This window comes from Sturnus vulgaris, chromosome 6, assembly GCF_052056855.1.
Source record: "Sturnus vulgaris isolate bStuVul1 chromosome 6, bStuVul1.hap1, whole genome shotgun sequence".
Classification (NCBI taxonomy): Eukaryota; Metazoa; Chordata; class Aves; order Passeriformes; family Sturnidae; genus Sturnus; species Sturnus vulgaris.
In genome coordinates, this window is record NC_142248.1 from 33,759,973 (window position 1) to 33,767,336 (window position 7,364).

Sequence of the window (7,364 nt, forward strand, 5' to 3'; positions counted from 1 at the left end):
GTTGCAAATTATGCACTAAATGTAGCAGGTATGTTACATGTATGGTGCACTGATAACAACAACTGAATCCCCTATTGCTGCTTTGGTGTGTGCAGGTTGGCAGGTATGACAGGAACCACAGTCTCCTGTGAACAGGGCAGGAGAGTAGGCAGGTTGCTCTAACATTATAAACCTTCTTTTAGGCCCAAGAATCTTTAAAAAGAAGGCTGACTTTTCATTATTTTTACATGTAACAACTTTACCATGGATTTTCTTTTCAGACCTGAGTATTTCTGTAACACTAATATTAGTAATGAAAGAGCTATCAAGATTACAATATCTGGGTGACTTCCACTGGGGATATTGTGAAAGAATAGTATGCACTCTGTTTTCTTTTCTTTTCTTTCTAACTGCCAAAATAGATGACAAAATAATAATATTGAACATAAATATCTCCAATAATATCTTTCATTGGCCAAGTACTGTTAGGGATACTGGAATGATTTCAGATTGGGATGGACCACCTAATAAGAGAACTGCTGAAAATTCAGGATATATGGTATCTCTGTTGAGCAGCTCAGTTTTGGCCTTGGGAACATCACTAACACTAATAGACTTCAATTTTCTCATCTGTAAAATAAAAATGACACATCTAACTTCCTCACTGAGATTAGATGATGTGAAAATATAAAATTACTTTCAAAAGTCTTGAGCATTACTTTAGTTCTTTATTGAGTTTAACAAAGATAGGATCATTTTTATCAGTTTTATTCCATGACACTTCACTTGATAACAGTGATACACAATTTGAAAATCTGTGGTCTGCAGGATGCAGCTTTATACAGCTTCAAAGTGAAATTTGAAAGTTTCCTCAATTGCAAACTTCCATAAAAAGTCATCTGGACTTTACTTTACTTCTTTCCTGGTATGCTTAGCACTTGTATTCAAGGGGTGGTAGTTATGAGGTACATTACAGCATGGGTGATTAAGCACACCCAAGTATTGCAAATATTAATAACCTGTATGCTCCACATGACACTGCACAAGCCAATCCTTTTACCAGACATTTTTCTTTCATGTCTTGAAAGTGCAAATATCTGTTGCCAGCACTTACAGCATAAGAATCTTATACAGGAAAATAGAGAAGGACAAGACTATTGTGCTCACTGAATTTTTTTTTTATTTGTCTTTCACTTTGACCCAAGCATCACGCCAGCAGGGATTGTTTCACCTGAACCACTTCATCTATTGCCCATCCAGTACTGTGCTTTTAAAATCATATTATTTAGCTATGGTAAGGCACCAAACTCCTGCTCTGACTATGCAAGCTAAGAGAGGAAGGATGGTCAGTCTTAGTGGGCAGCTATAAGCAGTCAAGAAGCTAAGTTTCTACAACACAAACCTGTGACTGAGCTGGGAAGGGAAGCAGAAACTCCCAAGTCCCAACCCAATGCTTTGTAACTACTGGTCTGTCCTTCTTTCCTAATAATGTTCTTGCGTTAAAGAAAGAAAGGAATTAATCAATTAATTATGGGTTTCCAACAGCAATATAGTACTTAAAATTTTAATAAATGTGTGCCTATACAGTATGAAAATATAGTTAACAAGAACCATCCCAATGAGTAATTCAAGACTTAAGCAACTAACATAATTCTGAAAGCTTTCATTAAAGAATTCTTCACCTTCCCATTTGGTCCACTGACCCTGCTATCTGGGACCATCTCATCTGAATTGCTTTCTTTACCTCCTGTGTACTCCTGAGTGATACTGAATCAAATGTCTACCTTCAGTCACATAGCTGATCAAGTAAAGTTGGTCAAAGTGGATTGAAGTAAACAGTAATGACATTATTCTGTGACTCAGAAGCTCAGCTGTCCAAGCTCACCATATGGATTTTGGCTAATGCTCGAAGAAAGGACACAGAAAGTGGTCTTGCAAGCCACAGAGTTAATTTACCATTTACATTTAATTTACACCTTGTCAATCTCCCTCAGACTTACACAGGACATCTCTGTTGAAAATGAGGGTACAAACACAGGAATGCACCAGGGAACAAGTGCAGAAGGGAGACAGGTTTCAATTTGATTTTGAATGGATATAGAGTAGATTAAATTTTGTTATGGCCACTGCTTTTAACCATGTTGGGAGAAGATTTAGACCAACACACATAGCTTTTAAAAATCCTACTCTAGGTCAATACACAGACAAATTAAACAAAGCCATTTTTCTACGTAATCAACTATTACACAAGCATCTCAAACCTGTTACTTTTAAAAGCAAAACTGTTGGAATTGTGACAAAACTTCTATAATCCAAACTTGACGATACCCTGTCCAGTGTTGTCTCCTATGTACTGATATCTCCTCTGACATTCTTTTTCTGCCTTTCCTCACATCACACACAGTCACTTGCAGACCACTCTCATCTTGGCACACCATTCCTCTACCCCTGCTTCCTCCACTATCTTGGAGAGCAATGGCAAATACAGCCTGTTGAAGAATTATACAGGAAGGTATTCCCAAAGGAGTCACAGCAAGACCCTTCCTTGAAACTTAACCTCTGGAGCTGAGGGAAAGCCCAGACTGATTTTCACAGAATATCCAGGTGTCGTCTTGCATAGAGCAGCACAGCATTGTGGCACTTCTAGGGCTGGGGTCAGCAAGAACGGGGTCAGCCGTAGAGAGCAAAAAGGTTAATCAGGTCACAAGAGCTTCTAGGTGATGATGTCCTGCTCTTAGGTTCATTGATCAGCCAGTGAGAGTATTTTATTTTTCTTGATGATGCAATGTTTTTTTAATTAATGCCTTTGGTAGAACTTAGGTGGGTGGGGATTATGAAAACCAGTTTGAACCGGTCTCCGGCCTTTGTGAATGCTCCGACTCTCATACTAATGATGATTGAATTAATCTCTTAACAAACACGTTTGTTTTTCTAATTCGCCTCCACACGCTTAATTACTATAGCTCCAAACCCAACACCCAAATATTACAGCAGAGATGGCACTGAGTCTTCCCTGATCTCCGGAAATCTCTGAACTATTGGGATCCTTCCTGAAGTAATTTCTGAAACACAGTGAATAAGGTCTCCTCACCAGAAACAGAATCCTGGAAGCCAAGACTATGCCTAAGAGGAATCACTATCTACAAAGGAGGATATTTTTTACCGGCATGTTCTAACATATTTCTGCTCACAGTTCAGTGTAAAAGTAATTATTTTTACTTCTCTATAGGCATTCAGTGGCCAGCCAAAGCTAAGAAGTCCCTAAATTCTTTGAGCTGGAGGCTCCTGTTTATCTTTGATGGAAGATGGAAGTAGGGTTATACCCAAGCTATGGCTTCAATGTTCTATTACTTACAATCTACTTCACAAATGCTCAACATTTTTCCCACACCTGAGAAACTTTCCTAGATTGCACAAGTATCCAGATTTTTCCTGTAGCTCTTAATGTTCCACTCAAAAATCTTTTCTCAGAAAAAACTTCTTGGAAGTTGTCTGAGAGAGAAATTTCCATGTAAAAAAGCAGAGTCCAAGAAACTTTAACATTTTCATGAATATTTGACTTTGTCAACATTTTGAAAGAGAAATGATGAAAATGTTCCATGCTAATTTTTATTTTATAAGATAATATGAAGTGATAAATTTTTCTACTATTTAACAATAGCATGGAAAACAAAATTCAAAACAATTTTTAGGCAATTTGCTGAATATTTAAATTTTTGTCACGACTTGTGAAAAATTCAATGTATTGAAATTTCACTTGGTACAGAAAGGTAATTTATTTTATGTGAAGCTAATACAAATAAGGGATAATGAACATTACTTAAAGGCAATTGTAGAAAAAGCTGACTAGAAAGAAAACAATTGTTTACAAGAAAGTTTCAATTGTGCACGCAATTCTTCAAGTTGGAATGGAAAATCCTCTTCATCAGTTGTAAAGAACCTGAGGAGTGAGGATGTCATTATTTTGCCACTCATAGTTTTATTCTAATTTGCCTTTTTTTGTGAACTAAAACCAGATTTATCATATACTCGAAGGTAATAGATGTTGAGGAAAACCAGTTTAGAACTGGTATACTGAGAGCTAATTCACATTAAAAATAAATTTTATTCAAGTTTGCTATGAATCTGATGGGGAAAACTGATTACTATTGAGGTAGTCCCATTAAAAAAAATTAAATAAATTTGATAAAGAAATAAAAGAACAAAACCCAGAAACACTAAATAAGAGAGATAAGGGATCTGGTTAGAATCTTTGTGAAGGTTCACTGGTAAACAGCAAGGCATTCATGTGATTGCAAGAAGTATAATTAATGGTTGCAAAAAGAACAAAACTGCAAATATGAAGGCAAATGTAAATTCACCTACTTCAACCATTCAAAGTGATAAAAAGACCCTTTTAAACTCTCAGAAAAACCCACACTTCCTTTTTTTTTAATAATGAATGCTCCTATACTAATGAGTCATATCAATTGGCTTAGATTTTTTAACAATTTCCCACTGAACCATTGAGCTGATAGAAGTGTTGCTGTTAATTGAAGAAATAAAAATGCCCTAAGAGGTCTTGGACACCCCTGGGCACAGCAGGAGGAAACAAACACCTGGGCTTTGGCAGTAAGCAGAGGATATACATAGACAGTAGAATACATATATACTGTATATACACACACAAGCTTTCTCTCTTTCCCTTTCTTCATATCTCCCACTGTTTGGTTTCCTTTTTGCTGAGCATAGAAATTGCATATACAGTGGTCTATCCAGCATGACTGCAAAATCTCTGTCCTGAGTGGCAGTTACTGGCCTGAGACCATCATGCCAAATATAAACCAAAGGCTTTTCCCCTTGTGTTCTTTGCCTTGTATTTAGTGGCAGTGATTCTCCTCTGATCAGCTGGCAACTGAGTACTGTGAGATCCTTCCCAATGAACAAAGTGAAACCACCAAATGTGTCATGTCACAATTTAATAAAGTCCCACATCATCTCTGACTTCTCTTAATAATGCATGCCTGAACTCAATGCACATAAATGGTACTCCCTCCCTATTAGTGTGTGATTGGTTTAGGTCCTGCCCTGAGGAATTTTATATATTTTCAGAAGTATGTGGCATATACCAACCAAACCATTACAATATATGGACATATCAACTCTTCAAATAATTCTTTGGCAAAGGATTCTGGCTACTGCTGTAAAAGACAATCAAATGTTTCTATAAACACATTAGCAACAAGAAGCTAAAGAGAATTGTCGTCCTTAATTGGATGCAAGAAGGAAGAGTGTGACAATGAATGAGGAAAACACAGAGATTCCCAGTACCTTTTTTGCCTCAGTTGTTAATAATAAGACCAGTTGTTCGTAGGGTACCCAACACCTGAGCTGCAAGACAGGCACACAGGGAAGAATGAAAATCCCATAAACCAAGGGAAAATGGTCAGCAACCTCTTGCACTGCTTAGACACACACAAGGGTACTGAAGGAGCTGGTGGAAGAGCTCACCAAACTACTTTCAATCATTTATCAGCAGTTCTGGCTCTCCAGGGATGTCCCAGACAAATGGAGCTGGCAAATGGGCTGCCCATCTAGAGGAAGGGCCAGAAGCAGGATCTGGGGCATTATAGGACACTCAGCCTCACCTCAGTGCCAGGGAAGTTTATGGAGCAGATCCTCATGAGTGCCATGACATGGCATGCAGAGGACAACTGGGTGATCAGGCCCAGCCAGCACAGGTTTATGAAAGGCAGGTGCTACTTGAACTCCTTCTCTGACAAGGTGACCAGCTGAGTGAATGAGGAATGGCTGTGGATGTTGTGAACCTGGACTTTAGTAGAGCCTTTGATACTGTCTCCCAAAGCACCAAGTCAAAACAATCACCTGCAATACAACAGAGTGGCTGGAAAGCTGCCTGGTGGAAAAGGACCTGGGGGTGCCATTTAACAGCAGCTGAACATGAGCCAGCTGTGCCCAGGTAGCCAAGAAGGCCAATGGCATCCTGGCCTGTGTCAGCAATAGTGTGGCCAGCAGGACCAGGGCAGGGATTGTCCCCCTGTACTCAGCACTGGTGAGGCCACACCTCATCCTGTCCTGTGTTCAGTTCTGGGCCCCTCATGACAAGAAATACACTGAGGGGCTGGAGCGTGTCCAGAGAAGGGCAAGAGAGCTGGAGAAGGGTCTAGAGAGTCACTTAAATGAACAGTGGCTGAAGGAGCTGAGGGTGTTTAGCCTGGAGAAAAGTAGGCTAAGAGGGGACCTCATCGCTCTCTACAACTCTCTTAAAGGAGATGTGGAGTCAGCTGGGGGTCAGTTTCTTATCCCAAGTAACAAGTGGTAGAAGAAGAAATAAGACCCTGAGTTGCACCGAAGTGGAAGGAGTCAAATTGAGTATTAGGAAATAATTCTTCATGGATACAGTTGCCAAACATGGGAACAGGCCACCCAGAAAAATGATTGATTCACCACCCTGGTGGTATTTTGAAGATGTGTGGATGTGGCACTTAGGCACAGGGTTGGACTTGACTGTTCTGGATTTAGGGCTAGAGTTCATCTTAAGGGCTGATCTTCCAAACTAGAAGATTCTATGTTTCTATGACAGTCATGTATATTATTCAATATTTTGTTATACTTATTACTAAAACTACAAATTCTGCAGTTTCAAAAGACCTGAAACTGAACAAACTATTCTGACTTCCATTTCTGAAATTTTTCTTCTTAATTCTAGTTTCATTTTCTGTGTGAATATACTTTTTTTTCCTTTTCAAGTTAGGCTTTCTTGGATTTACTTCCAAATGCATTGCTGTACATTTTTACAGGAACGCAAGCTTCAGGATCTGGTTATGTCAGAAAATTATCTGTGACCTAGGAAAACCTGCAGTGCCTTTGGATTGATGTAGATTACAAATATCTGTAAGAACCTGTAGAAAGTACCCTGTCAAGGTTTGCTATGGATCCAGTGATGTAGCCAAGTTTAGTACACATAACTTTCAGTTTAGGAAGCACTAAATTTATTTTTTCTTATTGCCTTAGTTCAATGCTACTGTGATTTTAATTCGGAAGTGGGTTCCTCTACAGAAAGCTTCTAAGCAATGTTCTTGTTTCCCTGTCCTAATTTATTAAAACCCGAAAACATTGATATCATACTGCTGAAATTCCTAAATATAGATGGAATAACAGGAACTGCAGCTCAAAAACATGCCAGGACTGAAAACAAAGCTATTAGAGGGAGTCAAGAGAGAGCTTTTTAGAAGAGAGATGAGAGATACATGGAAGCTATGCACTTGCTAAGGTAGAAGCACCACACTTTCTCAATAAACATCTTTGCATTAAATGAATGTCTAACCTTCCCAAAAGGTTCTCTGCCTAGCAGAGATAACCTAATATTTATGGCTCAGGCTAAA